Source organism: Notechis scutatus, chromosome 1 (assembly GCF_049901735.1).
Source record: "Notechis scutatus isolate UNSWTSFEM ecotype Mainland chromosome 1, rNotScu1.2, whole genome shotgun sequence".
Taxonomy (NCBI): domain Eukaryota; kingdom Metazoa; phylum Chordata; class Lepidosauria; order Squamata; family Elapidae; genus Notechis; species Notechis scutatus.
The window spans coordinates 197,063,561-197,079,000 of NC_142009.1; the positions used below are offsets into that span (position 1 = coordinate 197,063,561).

Genomic DNA, 15,440 nt, shown 5'->3' on the forward strand with positions numbered 1-15,440 from the left:
TGGCTTTAACATGCACAATACAACCAAATTCTCCACTATTACAGGAATATTTCAAACTCATGAATCAGCTAAGTTCCCTCTGAAAGTTTATTGCAAAGGAAAAATAATATTTGTAATATGTTCGGAGCAGTGGTGGGATTCAAATTTTTTTACTACCGGTTCTGTGGGCTTGATGGGCTGGCAGGGAAAGGATACTGTAAAATCTCCAGTGAAGGTATTATTTGCCGGTTCTCTGAACTACTCAAAATTTCCGCTACTGATTTTCCAGAACTGGTCAGAATCTGCTGAATACCACCTGTGGTTCAGAGTTGATTTGAAATGCTAGTTTTATCAAGCTGCTAAAGGCCACCATTAGCTTGAAATAATTTCATTGTTTTTCTAGTATGCACATCATTATCTTAAGTGTGTCTATGTAGTGTAAAAAGTACACCAGTAAAGTAGTTTCCAGCATAATTTGCATTTGGATTTGCATCAAACTTCCAACCTATACTTGATTGCCCTTTCCTGGTTCTCATATGGCAAAAGAGAACACAGCCATCAGATACACTCATATATTTCCTGCTAATGAATTAGGATAGTGTAATTTTGAGTGCAGTTTTGAATCCTGTTGTGAGTACAAAAAGTGTGATGGGAGAAAGATTGTGAATACTAGTTTCTCCTTCTTTTGTTGCTTGTTTTGTCAATTGGCATATTAGCTTCACCTCCTATTCATTGCCCTTCAGGTCACTTTGCACATGTTGAAGGCAAACTCCTGTTTGAAAGATAAAAAAATTAATATAGATTTCCCAGTAAATTAGTACTTTTGACATTTCAGAGTTGAAAAAGAAGAAAAAGCTGCTGCTTCTGATTCTCAAGCTCAACAAGTAACACACTTTTGGTTTTGTTTACAGCTCGATCTTGTACGATCCTTTGTGTGTAGGGTAATTCCTGCTTAGTTCAATAAGGCTTATTCCTAAATGACTAATCTTATTAACCTTAATTGCTAATATTTTTATAAAATAGTCAAGCTCTTAAATATTTATCTTTAAAGCTAAACTCCATCCACAAAAATGGTAAACTACTATATGCTATTTTGTTGATTTTCTATTGAAAATACTTACTGCTGTAAGTAATGTATTATAATAAATCATCCTTGGTGAGGCAATAATAACAGGTATTGGTCTTTTGGTTTTGTGGAGATTAGATGAATAATGAACATGAATGAAGCTGTAATGGATCTTTAGAGTAAGAACCTGCTTTATTTTTAACTGTTCATGTTTTACTATTCCCTTTGTGGGATTTGGGACCATATTCTCTTTCAGATTTGAAAATTGAAGAAAAAGAATATTCACAGATGGCAGTAAACTTTAAAAGATTATTTACTATTCCCTATGGCTTTTATTTCAAGAATGTGATGTAGCTGTGTTTCAGTTGTCATTGTACAATTATGAATGGGAGGAACAGAGAAATAAATAAGCCCATTAGTATTTAATATATTGATCACAAACTTCAAAAAGGCAATATCTAATAATAGAAAACATTCATATCTACCTCTTTAATTTGTTCTTTTGAGTCAAATAAAGCTTGCTTTCATTTAATGTCTTCAAGATTGGGGAAAAATAAATGGAGGCTTGGAAAATATTTTTCAAGGAAAGACATCAAAGGCTGTTATATTGGAAAGGGAGCAGACTTGCACCAAGATGCACATACATTTATATTTGTATCTGTAAGAAAATACATAGAAAGGCTGGTTTTACTTCAGTATTTGGATGAATGTATATTGTAAGCAAAAACTGCTTAATTTGTTTTCCCTGACAGGAAATTCAGTTTGAAGATAATTATTGCACTGGTCCAATAGATGTGCAGAGCCATAATTGTGTGTTTTTAACCCTGTTTTTCTGTCCTTACACTTTTCCACACGTATGCACTCATTAATCAGAGACGCTGCACTCCTGCTGAGGGCGGAGAGGTTCATCAAATTGGCAGCCGGTTTGGTGCAAAGAACGGTGTACTGAAGCTCTTAACGCACTGGGACATAAATAAATCTAAGGTCTTTGTATGCAAACCCTGGAGGTTAATACTGCATAATTCAATGTCCTGTCTTTGTTTTTATGATTGATGTTTTTAAATGTTTGAAGCTTGATGCAAGTCTTCTGCTAGGTCAGGGCTGACAATCTGATTGGATGAATTAAAAAGCATGAAGCTGGCAAGGAGACTTTGAGTATGCCGCAGAGATTGTGTCCCCCTCCCTTGCTAGATCATTGTCATATTGCCTGAGCTGTTATAGGAATGTTCCAATGATTGACAGTCCCTGCTGTGATAATGGTCCTGATGCGTGAAATGCCAATAGTTTGGCTCTATTTGTTCTGAATCTTGCCACTATTTGTATCTTTAACAGAGCTAACATGTAGGGGAAACTGTTGAATTGCTCTGGTACTGGTCCTAAGTCAAAACAAAAACTGGTTGCCTATTTGTCTTTTTGAGGATGCTACTTACAAGTTTCAAACAACATGCCATCATTTGAAAACCTGTATAGGCTGATTATTCACTCACAGAACTTGATTGAGCTTAGTGTATACCCCTATCACTTATTTATTGATCTTTATATGTTGTAACAATTGGTTGCTGCCTTTTCTTTCAGCTCTGCTTACCATAAGAGAAGATGTGGTTTTAAATATTTAATTTTACCAAACTGCTGAAAAAAACATTAAAGCATCGAAAGTTTGGAAGAGATTTATCTATATGAAGCTGTGGTGTCATACATCTGAAATGCACTTTAGGTTTTGCGTATTGGCAGCAGCAGAATTCTCCAACCTTTCCAGTCCTTTGATTTCTTCTGTTGATCTGACTAGGGAATTTGTTGAGTACTGCCAAGGTTATATTCTTCATGTGACAGGTCTTAAAAGGCAGTCTAGTGGTTTTGTACTTTGCCCATGTGCCATGCACTTGGGTGCAGAAAAGAAAGGGAAAGTGAAGGGAGCTACATAAGCAATTACTTAGCAAATTCTTATCAGTTTTCCACAGTGTCTAGCACATCAGAAAATATACTAGCTGAACTTCAGAACCAGTTGTTTCGGAATTACTGAGCCTTTATTTTATTTTACATAATTTTCTTGTTTTAAAAAAATACTCAAGTCAGTACCTGCATTTGTTTGATTTTAATCCTCTTTCTATGATGCTTCTTACTCAGATTAATTGTGTGTTCTTCACAGCAGGATGGCAGTATTTAAACAGGTTTCTCATTTATCTGGCATTGATTATGCAGTGTTGGTGCTTTCTAGGCTAGTGATAAAGTGGCAAGCATGGGATAGATTGTGAGTGTAAATGTGAAGTTCTGACTTAACCATACATTTACTCAGAATTTCAGTGGGATTTACTTCAGGAAGAAAAATGTTTCAAATAGCATCCTGTTACCATTTTTTCCATGACAAATGAAAAGAAGATGAACTCTAAATTGTTTGCTTTAATTTGAATACCTTCAAGATGTAACTTGGGCGTAAGAAGGGGAGAACTTCTGAAAGAAGAATTAAGAACTAAGAAGCTCCTTCCATTACATACAGTGGATGTAAAAAGTCTACATACCCATATTAAATGCCATGTTTTTGAGATATTAAAAAAATCAGACCAAGATAAATCACTTCAGAAGTTTTTTTCCCACCTATTAATATAACATATAAGCTGTACAATTCAATCAAAAAACAAACTGAAATCTTTTAGGGGGAAAATTACAATAAACAAGGTACTGATTGCATACGTGTGCACAAACTTAAACTAATACTTTGTTAAAGCACCTTTTGATTATATGACAGCATCCAGCTTTTGGTGTAGGAGTCCATCAGCTTGTCACATTTTGCCTTGGGAATCTTTGCCTTCTCTTCCTTGCAAAAGCGCTCTGAATCTGTCAGAATGTGAGGGCATCTCCCATGCACAGCCCTCTTCAGGTCACCTCATAGATTTTTAGTTGGAGTCAGGCCTAAGCTCTGACTGTCTCATTTCAAAACTTTGATCTTCTGGTGAAACAAGTCTTTCGTTGATTTGGACGTATTCTTTGGGTCTTTGCCTGTTGAAAGAGGACCTTTTTCTTCATCTTCAGCATTTTAGCAGAAGCCTGAAAGTTTTGTGCCAAAACTGAATGATGTTTGGAACTGTTCATAATTCCCTCCACCTTGATTAATGCTGCAGTTCCAGCAGAAGAAAAGCAATCCCAAGGAATAATGCTACCACACCACCAAGCTTCACTGTGGGTGTGGTGTACTTTTGGTGATGTGCTGTGTTGTTTTTGTGCAAAAAGTAGCTTTGGAATTTTGGCCAAAAAGTTCAACCTTGGTCTCATCAGACCATAACACATTTTCCCACATACTTTCGTTATGTAGGTTTTTGCAAAATGTAGCCAGGTTTAGTTATTTTTCTTTGTAAGAAAAGACTTTCATCTTGCCATCTATCCCACAGCCCAGACATATGAAGAATATAAAGGGGGTTGTTATCACATGTAGTATATAATTAGTTCTTGTCTGGAATGCCTCCTTTAATAATTCTGTAGGCCTCTTGGCAGCCTCTCAGATCAGTTTTCTTCTTGTTTTTTCATTCAATTTTTGAGGGACATCTAGTTCTTGGTAATGTCACTGTTGTGCCCTATTTTCTCCACTTGTTGGTGACCGTCTCCACTGTGTTCCATGGTATATTCACTGCATTGGAAATTGTTTTATCTACTGGGGTGGGGGAAAACCTTTGGGAATTGAACAGCCATTGTCTCTGTTCTAAAATGGGCTGACTGCACTGAAAAGGAGGGGCTGAGGGACTTGAGTGAAAGGATTAAGTCCCCTTATCCAGAATCATTGGTATGACTACATTTGAAAACCACAGAGCGGTATTAATATTTCTAAAAAAGAGTGTATCTGATTTCCTACTCCCAATCTGTTTTTTGTTGTTCCAAGCTGTCTGCTCTTCCTGAATGGTCATTTTCATTATCTAAGGAGTTTATTGACAGAGGCCTGTTATGATCTCTCTCCCTCTCCCTCTCTCTCTCTCCCCGCTCTCCTTTCTGATGTATATGCTTCCTTTCCTCTAAGAGCTGAAGGTGGTGCACATTACATTCATATCTCCATTTCCCCCCCCCTGTACAATAAAAAAGTTGGGTTGACAGATAGCAACTGATTATAGTTCCCTCAGTGAGCATCTGTGGCTGAGGATAGACCTTAAACTGTGGTAAACTTGAAAATTCAATGTATTGATTCTTGGTACTGGATTATGGTATTAGTCCTAGGCCTATAATTTAACCAGTACCTTTTATTGGGTTAGTGCACAGTATTGTCTAGATATTCTTAGATTACACTTTCTGGGATTTCAATGCTAGCACAGTTAAAGGTTTCCCAGTCAAGGAAGGCTATGATAACATATTCTCCTTACCTGATCTAAGCTTAGAAACTTGTAGTTTTTCTCTAATTTACCTCATCCTGTGATGCTTTGGGGATTAGAGCATAAGTGTGGAGTGATTAAACCATTGTAGATGATAGGACCTTTAGTTCTTTTATCCCCTATATGGCATTATTAGGCCAGTCTAAATAAATGCTTATAGAATAGTGGAGAATTCTATATCTTCTGCAAGATATTGCAACCTTCTTCTCTCTTTCAAACTCTGCAGATTGAAAAAAGATCACTTACTATTCTCTTTGTTTTTCCAATACATGTCTTGGAATGCATATGAAAAAGGATTCAGCTCCAAATTGTTTCTGAAATGTTCCTGTATACATACTTTTGCTTCCATTGGAAGTATGTTGCCTAGGAATAAAAGTGATAATATAGGAGGAACGCTGCATGCAGAAGACCTTGTTAGTCTCTCAGCCATCTATTGCAATAATATAAAATCTGTAACACTCTATGAAAGAAGTCAGTGATGCATTAGTACATTTCTCTGCATCAACTGTAGCGTACATTTTAATGCTTTCTAAATTTTCTGGTATTTTTGTTCCTTAAAGGAAAGTCTGACAAAGGCCAGCTATGGAGCAATGAAAGACAATTTTTTTTTTTACTACATATGATACTGACTACATTGTGTTTGGGAGGCTGCATTCTGTTATTTAGCCTAACACCAGGGGTGGGATTCAAAATTTTTAACAACTGGTTCTGTGGGCATGGCTTAGTTGGTGGGCGTGGCTTTGTGATCATGTGACTGGGTGGACATGGCTTGGTGGTCATGTTATTGGCTGGGTGTGGCCAACTCAATATCACTCATATCGAGGCACGCAACTCCTCGCCTGGCCTCTCATGACTGTGGGGATGCTGCAACAGTCGTAAGTATGAAAAATGGTCATAAGTCACTTTTCAGTGCCACTGTAACTTTGAATGGTCACTCCACACAAGCAAAGTACCAGCAAAGGAGGGGAAAAAACTCCAGAGACGTTCCTGAGACAGGAAGTCTAGTCCTGCCAAGAATGTAATAAGGGTTAACGGAGAGGCAATTTCTGTAAGCAACACCAGAATGTTTCCTTCCTGCCTTCCTTACAGGATTAGGCCAGTATTTTTTTCTAATGACTGGTTCTCCGAACTGCTTAAAATGTTAACAACTGGTTCTAGCGAATAGGTGCAAACTGGTAGAATCCCACCCCTGCCTAACACTAAATATTTTGGACATTATTCTTATTTAATATGTATAGTTTTGATTAACTATTATCAGGTTGACTAGTATTAAGTACAGAAGAGCCTATGCAGGAACAGATTTTGTTTAATTATTGTACTATTGGAATTGTTGCAAAACTGGTTTGCATAATTTTCTTGGTTGTGTTATGCTAAACATTATTAATAGAACCTTTATAGGACAGAGGGAAAAGCAGAACAACTCCAAGCTATTAATACTTATTTTCTGTTTTGCTGATCAACTGTTTTACAAGAAAAGGAGTGGGGCCATGTCCTTGCTTCACTTTTTAAACTACAGTTTCCACGGTTCTTACTACAAAGCATATCTGAAAGATGCATCTTTTCCCATACAGTATGAACGTGTAAAATTTGATTTGCTTCAGAACTTGTTTTGTTAGACCACCATCAAGAGAAGTTTGAATGGTGGGAATATAGACAGAATCTTTTCTGTGACAGAATTCTGATTGAAAATTGTTTCCCAAAACCAAGACAAACTGTTCTTTTTGTACAGTATGAGGCAACCTATTAAAACATTTGTACCCTGTGGCTTTTGAGTAGTTTCTTACATAACAACTTAGCTCGCTGTTTTTTTTTCTGCTCTTGATTATGCTGTTCAATGGTTTCCAGTTCGTTTTTAAGTTTTAAACTATAATTTGTCTGAGGAACCTTTTCTGGGCTCATAGAAATAAAAAAGATCACTTAACAAGAGGCCACAATGTTGTTATGTTGGCTTATTGAATCTATTACCTTTGATTGCTGTATTTATTATCTATTAATCAAATTTATATAGCTGCTCACTCACCCAAAGCAACTCTGGGTGGTGCACAACAATCCGATCAAAAAGCAAGTTTCAAAACAAGTACAAAATGCAAATTAATGCAAATTAATTTAACTTAACAAATGTCTCACTTAACAACAGAAATTTTGGGCTCGATCATGGTCGTAAGTTGAGGTCTACCCGTAGTGCACAAGACTAAACTGTGCAAATCTCTCCTAGTCACAACTGCCATATTCTCACAAAATAGGAGTAGTGAGTGTAGGATGACCCCAGATTGTGTACTGGGTCTGTCTGTAATAATGCAACCCCTTCTAATGCCAAAGATGGCATAGTCCTGGAACCAATAGGCCCTAAAGTCCAAAGCTACTCAGTCTTGCCAGAGTTCAGCTGAAGCCTGTTGTTCCTATCCAGACCGTCACAACAGCCAGACACTTAGATAAGATATTCATGGCAGCGTTTAATTCACCTAGGCTCAGGAGACATAATTGGGTATCATCAACATACCGATGATACCTTATCCCATGATGATGAATGAGCTCACCCATCAGCCTCATGTAAAATGTTAGAAAGGAAAGGAGAAAGCATCAAATTCTTTATACATCATGCTAAGTCATAATGTTGCTTTGGTTTGGGATGAATGTGTATTAACACCAATTATTGTGGTTTATAATCCATGGATATGGTTTGATGTGTTGTGGAAACCAAACCAATTGAGAGTTAAAAAAAATTGTTCAATTATGGTATAATGCATGAAGTCAGTTTCTTTTAATCTGTTTTCAGGGTTAGTCAGAATAAAGAAGTTAGGAATACAATGTGAAATTTGTAATTGAAGTTAAGAATTTTTTTAAAAAATTCTCTTTTTCCACTTACATTCACTCCCAGTTATAGAGAGGAACAGAATGAATGAACATGATCCAGTAAACCTTCAATGCAGATAGGGGTAGAAGCAGGAAGTTCTGGGAAACTCTTACACTAACATTTTTGGGGGTTGGGGGGGGGGGGAAAGGAAAGTATATTTTGCACAAGTACATACTCCAGTATTGAAAACAGTGTCTAGACTCTAGACTGCTTCTGCTTAACAGAAATCTCAGAAATTGAGCTTGAGTGGTTATGAAAAGAAAACATAAATTTCAGTATTTTTAAGATGGCAAATAAGGGGTAGCAAAGTTCATATCTAAGAAATTATTTTAAAAAACACAGTTCTGTTTTGCCTCAAATTCCTCTTTAAAAGAAGTATTTGAAAATCTTTAAAGCAATTACCTGTTTGTCTTCATAAGTTTCAGAATTTGAGAATAATACCTAGAAGCATGCACTTTAAAATATATGTTCAGGACAGTTTGGTGCGCGTGCGTGTATACACACACACACACACACACAGAGCAGAGAATCTAAGAACTGACTGCTTGTATATATTGCAAACTAGGCTCCAGATGGTCTCTCCCTGGCTTGGGGAAAGCTCAGTCTACTATCACATTTAAAACACACAAGCACTTATATACACATCTATACCTAATGTATTTGTGTACCCTTTCCCCACCTTCTTCTGGTCCTCCCCGGACATCACCTAAGGAAAAGGAAATATCTTGCCAGCTTTAGGAGAAAGGAATGAAAGAGAGGCAAAGAAACTGATGAAATTAAATTGTGGAAGGAGAGACACCTGTATCAGGTTCAGAGCTGTTAAGAGACTTATATGACCTGGTTCTATTATGGTGGTCCTTGCATCAACCAGATTTTCAAAGAGAGTTGGAGTTGGGACGTTTTGAAAAAGCTGAATCTTAGATAGATACTTTTGCGGTTGCTGTTGCTGTTGGAGAAAGGATTTGGATCTAATCCGTATTCTCTCTTCCAGGTCAAATTGAGAGACGAGAATCTTTCATTTTAGTTTTATGCATTTACTTGTGATTGTTTAAAACACACCTCCATCTCAGAGGTGGTATTCAGCAGGTTCTGACCAGTTCTGGAGAACCGGTAGTGGAAATTTTGAGAAGTTTGGAGAACCAGCAAATACCACCTCTGACTGGAGATTTTACACTATCCTTCCCCTGCCACTCCCACCACTGCTCCATCTCAAACTTAAATCTATTTACACAAAGGTAAGAACCAATTATTTAAATTCCAAGCAATTGTACTTGGAACTAGAAAGTCCACTGAGGACTTGGGTTAATGTCAGATAATGTTTCTGTTTGAAAAAAGTTGTTGATTTTTTTTTGAAGGCTAACATTTTCCTTCATGAAAGTGTACTTCATGCAGTGTCCCTTGATGCCGCCTTGGTTGCTAAGGTAACTGGAAGCTTGACATGGAAGAAGAAACATGCTTGCAACTGAAACTGATAATCTTCTGCTTATTTCCATTCTTCTACTTCGCTTTTCATGGAAACTAAATTATTATCTTGGGGAAAAAAACCCAGAAGACTTAGAAACTATTGTGTACTGTTTTCTAATCATTTCAGTTTCTGAAGGAAATCTGAAAATGCTTTCTTGGTTTTTTAAAAAAATAATTTCAGTGTCTGGCAGGAAAAAGAAAATTTTGAAGTGTTATAGTTACTATGAAAACATACTGTTCATTCAAGTATCAAAAATCTCCTGACATCTACCTAGTGATTTTTAGAAAATTATGGGGGAATCCTTTTTTAAATATATCTTTAGAAGATCCTACTAGTTTAAATGTTTTTAAAAGTTGCAGAGGTTATATATCACAGGGCATATTATTTTAACTAAGAGTCACAGGATACTATTTCCCTCAACAATTGGTCTGTGAATATGCAATCATTCTGCATTTTATTGGATTAGTAAATGACTGATCAAACCTAAAGTTGTATATTTTTGTCCGGAGCATTGGACAAAATTATTTTGGTGGAAATATAGGAAATAAACCTAGAATTTTCTATAGCAAAGCATTTCACTGCCTTCCGTTTCCTCACTGTGCTGCCATTTCATTAGTTCTCCAATCAGAGAAAATACTTAAAATAATTTCTGCAGATCATCCGATCAGGAGAAGATCCTGAACTTTTTCTCTAAGGGAGAGGAGAGAACGTACAGTTATGTATAACAAGTAGAAGATTAAAATTAGTGTTCTTGCCACTGCAGTCTGAGAATTGTACTGATATGTTTTGTTGCATGGGTAGACTAATCAGCTCTGTCATTGGAAATGAATAAAAATAAAACTTGACGGTTTTAGTTAAAAATGATAGAATCCAAGTCCAGCAATAAATATTTTTATCCTCTCAGTTTACCATTTGAGTACTTGAAGAGCAACGTATTACAAACAACATCAATACAAGAAGCTTGTATTTGTATGCCAGTGTTGCCTGGGTAAGCAGTGTCTGTTTGTTTATTTAACATGATTTCTAGACTGCCCAGAGCACAAGCTTCTTGATGGCATATATCACTAAAGCAAAAGCACACAGCATACTTCCCAACCCACCACCCATTGACATGATAAATACAGAAAGATTGCACCATAGCACTTTGGTTGCATCAGCATCCCACTAGCTGTTAGAGATCAGTTTCACATCATAAAACTTGTCTTCTTTTGGCTCTTTGAATATTTCAGCTCCATTTCAATTTTACAGAGCAGCCTTCTTGAAATTGTTTCCATGCAAATGCTTTGCATTTGAAATTTGCATTTGTGTAAGTTGCTCAGTAGATTGATAAGTTACTCGAGTTTATTTATTTAAACGATACATATGGGTGCCCATCTCACACTATGAAAGCAACAATCCCATGATTCAAACCACAAAGTCTGAGATTAAAATATATAATTTATAAAAATAACTTTAATCAAGAGAGTCACTGAATCTTGAACCCCTTGAACAAATATCTGGGGGAACAGCCAGATCTTCAGTGCCTTATAAAAAATTAACAGAACCAAGGATATCTGGATTTCCAGAGGGAGGCTGTTCCACAGGCAGGAACTGTCACAGAGAAAACTATTGGTTCCAATAAAATGGCATTGTTTGATGGAAAGGTGCTGGAGCATGTGTCTCTGTTAGATCTGGTGTGGTAGCCAGTAACAGTGGGAGATGGGCTCTCTTGCAAAAACATACACCCCGCTGTTGGCTCATAATCTAGACTTAGATGTGTATTTTTTTCCCAACCAGCCATGCCATACAGCTAGCTAGTTCTTTTTATGAACTGAGTCGCTTACTGAGTGGATATCTGTTTTGAACAATCAAGTGGGATGGATGGTGACCTGAGCTTGTACCTGGTATGTTGGTGATGATGTCTGTAAAAATCAACCCAAGATATAAGTGGAGATATTCTTCTGTCCAAACTAGGCAGAATTTTTTGTAGGGCTTGAAAAGGGATGTTCCTCAGGAAACAAATAGGAAGCAAGCAAGTTTTCCAATTCTGAGAAAGTTGCATGTTCTACAGAGTGTCTGACAGCAACCCTCTTACAACAATGCAGTATTATATGACTTTTTCATGCAAATACCCACACAAGCAATCTGGATTCTGTGCATCTCAAAAATGGGTGGCCTTTGCTGATGGATCATTGAGTAGTTCCTTGAACTGTTCTAGACATTTTATTTGCCTGTGTAGGGATTATATGTGTTACTTGGGTAAATTTGTGTTTGGAGTTTTCACCTGGTTTTTTTTGTAGTAGAAAGCAATGGCTTTGTATGATTGACTCCCATATTTGCAGTCTACCTTGTTTATATTTGCTGCTGGTTTTCAGAAAATTCATTTATTGAATGCCCCACCATTGTTTGGATTGAATACAGACTGTGAATGAGAGAAATTTAGCACCAGCAATGCCAACCCCTGTGGCAGATATTGATTTTGGATCAGTCTTTCACAGTCCAGAATCTTCTAGGTATCTTGAATTGGTAATAGTATGATTACAGTATCCTTCTGATTCTACTGCTGTGTGTGGAAAAAGGTTGTCCTAGACTTCCTGCCTCTTTTCTTTGTGGGGAGATTAAGAGCCCAACTAGATTAGAAAATCTAGTCCATTGTATGGTTCCTGTAACAGTTTCTAGTGGGAAGCCAGCAAGTAGGAAACAAACATCAGAGCACTCTTCCTTAGTTAATAACAAGGTTTATTGCCTGCAGGGTTTCAAAACAAACTTCAGAGTATATCTTTGTACGTGTGCTACATTTTAGTTTAAAATGGCCTGAAGTAAAATCTGACCATAATCCTCCTCAAAAGTGTGTCCATGGTTACCATACATACAACTGATTATGATTTCATTAATAAAACGTGTTTTTCCTACTCAGTTATTGTTGATACACATGAAGACCGAAGGTTATGAAACTCATTTTTGAAATTGTTCATTGAAATGCAGGCAATGATAGGTTTTTAAGGCTTCTGGCTGGGTTTCAAGCCTGAAATGGATTTTCTCCCCTTCATTTCATATTTTAAACTGTAAACTAGATTAGCAAGATTCAAACCTGTTTGACAGATTTAAAACAACCTTTTGCAATCCTTACTTTAATATCATTTAAATCACATTAATACACGCTTGAACCAACTAACTTTTGCTGACAGTTGGAAAGATGTCAGTAACCTTTTCCCTATTGTAAAATAGGCATAGTGTTAAATCCACTGAAACTATATTGGGTATATCCTACAGCCTTCGGAAAACTGAAACGTTTGGTCCAATAAAACCTGGACATTTCTACGTCATAAAAATTGCAATAGTATTTTGGAATATGGAGAGAGCAATAGCAATTTATTACTAGAAACACTTCATAACATTTTAAATTAATTTGTAAATGTTAACATATTAGCATTTTTACAATATAATTTTAATTCTGCAACTTGCCAGGTAAAATGAGGTAGTTGAGAAAGAATATTTCATATTGGAGTGATCTTTAAGAACATCAGGTGGCATAGCAAAGTTTCTGAAGCACCCTATTTCAAATAATAGGTGAAAAGTGGCATGTTTGAATATTTCTTGATATAAAATACATGGAATCTATCTGTTAGTTTTGGATCAGTACAAATTTATTATTTCTGGGAAAATTTGTAGATATAGATTGCTATCAGTTGCGTACCTGCAACTTCATTTTCAATCGTCTTAGCAACAATCTTGCCACTCTTCCATGTAGGTTGTATTTAAGAAGTACCATGAGTGCTAAATGAAAATAAGACTATCACTAATAACCATTTATAATGTTGGAAGATGTTAAGGATAAACAAAAATCTCAAAGTAAATTCACCTCCCGATCCCTCAGTACATAAAGACAAGTTAGGGAAATGGTTCCCCAAATACCCAACCCAACCCCAAACTCCTGACTGTCTACTATTGACCTCATTTCCTAAGGGTCTGTAGGGGGCGTAGATCGGCAGCGGGCCTTGGTCTTTTTTTTTTTTTTTTTTTTTTTTTTTTTTTTTTTTTTTTTTTTTTTTTAAATATTTTTATTTATTTTTTTTTATTTTTTTTTTAATTGTTATTAAATAAAAAAAAAAAAAAAAAAAAAAAAATAATTACACTTATTTTTGACTATGATTGGTATAGCAGAGCACAGGGATTGAGGCTTCTATTTTAGTGCCTGCTTGGAATGAAGAATCCTGGGGATTTATCAAGATTATGTTGGTTTTAACCAATGGTTTGGGTTCTAAATTTGCATTGTTGAATCACACATTCATGAGGTAAACTGTTTCTGTGGCTAGTGCAATATTTATTCTCTGAAAGCTCTTTTATGCCTTCCATTTGGTCTTAACCACTGGATTAGACATGCAGGAATTTGTTTTCTTGAAGTTTGTCCCACATGCTAACTGATTTAAATAAACCTTAGTTTAGGCTATGCTGGTTCAGTGAAGAACAGCAGCTAAATACTGTATGAGTATTTGGATATTTCTGTAATTCAGTGAAATTTTAGACCTTTTCACTTTATCTATATAGATATCTAGTTTATCTATATGGATATCTGCCTTGTTTTTTCAATATTATTTTCACAATTTGCCACACCCATTTTATGAGAGGGTAATGTTTGCAACTTGAACATTAGACTGTTTCCTCCCAGGAGGCATTGTGAACCTCCTCAAATGCAAAATTTCAGTGTATGAGTTTTACTTTGGAACCAGTCTCCAAAGGAGCTATACTGCCTAAAGTCCAGGGAACGAATGAGAAATACACAGAAAAGGTTCTACATCTGCTGGGCTCTAACTTCTTTTAGTCTTTAATTTAAATAACAATAATATTCTTTTTGTTAACTAATATTATTGAGATGCAAGTTGCAGTTTGCACTATTTTTAGCACGGCACGGCCAATTGCTCCTTATTGAAGCACATACATAAAATAACTCGATGTGATCGTTACCTTGTTTTTGTCCCTGCAAACAGGTTCAGTCTGTGCTTGCATTGGGACTGAGTAGTCACAGATGGAGAAAAGTAAATAGAAGCGCAAGGTGAGCACTGTAAGAAAACAAATGCAGGGTAAGTAAGTATTCACTAATAACAGCCACAGGCTCAGTGGTGTGTAATATGAGATCTTACTCTGCGTTATAATCAATGACATACGTTGGAGCTTTCACATATTGTTGGGGCCATACGTTCAGAACCTGTAAACAGCATGAAATAAAAATGGCATGGTTGTCATTTAGCTCTTAAGTTTCAGCCCTTTTCTCTTATGCTTTATTTGTCTTGCTCTTGCTTTCATCTTTTGCCCACTTGACTAGACAGCCAGTTATAACTCTGGAATCCGTGGCCAAGCCTTACATCATCACCACTCCAAGAATGGGCTCTTGGGGAAAGCAAAAATAAACACGGTCCATTCTGGCAGCTGAGAGCAGAGTGTCTGCCAAATTCTCACCCCCATTGGCAGGAGGAACTGACTTCCCAAACTTATTTCCAAGCTCTGTTTCTGAGAGAAAGGCTATTTATAATCTGTTCCACATTAGCCCCAGTCCTGGCTCCTAGGTCTCTAAAATTACAATCTTGGGAGTTAATTTTACCGGATCAAGGGACTCCTGCATCCCCTGATAAATTAAATATAGGATGTATTAAAAATATGATTCCACACAAAAGGGAAACTCTGAGGTTTAAGATTATTTTTTTGCTAAAGTTTAAAGGACTAATCAAAATATGGATAACTGCAAAGACT

At 36.5% G+C, this 15,440-nt stretch overlaps 1 protein-coding gene and 1 long non-coding RNA gene across 17 annotated transcripts in view; one reads left to right on the forward strand and one right to left on the reverse strand.

The window, feature by feature from the left end:
- BAZ2B (bromodomain adjacent to zinc finger domain 2B) overlaps positions 1-15,440 on the forward strand; it is a 233,243-nt gene that overhangs the window by 8,952 nt on the left and 208,851 nt on the right. For 5 of the 16 annotated variants that reach the window (XM_087949911.1, XM_026674556.2, XM_087949923.1 and 2 more), the window contains exon 2: positions 14,681-14,773. The exons of the other annotated variants lie outside the window; for them this stretch is intronic. The gene's annotated coding sequence lies outside the window, so the exon portion shown is untranslated. The remainder of the gene's footprint in view (positions 1-14,680; positions 14,774-15,440) is intronic. 16 annotated transcript variants of the gene reach the window in all.
- On the reverse strand, positions 1,581-15,009 carry LOC148133152 (uncharacterized). Its single transcript, XR_015746531.1, has 3 exons — positions 14,858-15,009; positions 14,658-14,752; positions 1,581-1,703 (listed from the first exon to the last, which is right to left on the reverse strand). It is a non-coding gene; the product is annotated as an uncharacterized LOC148133152 (long non-coding RNA).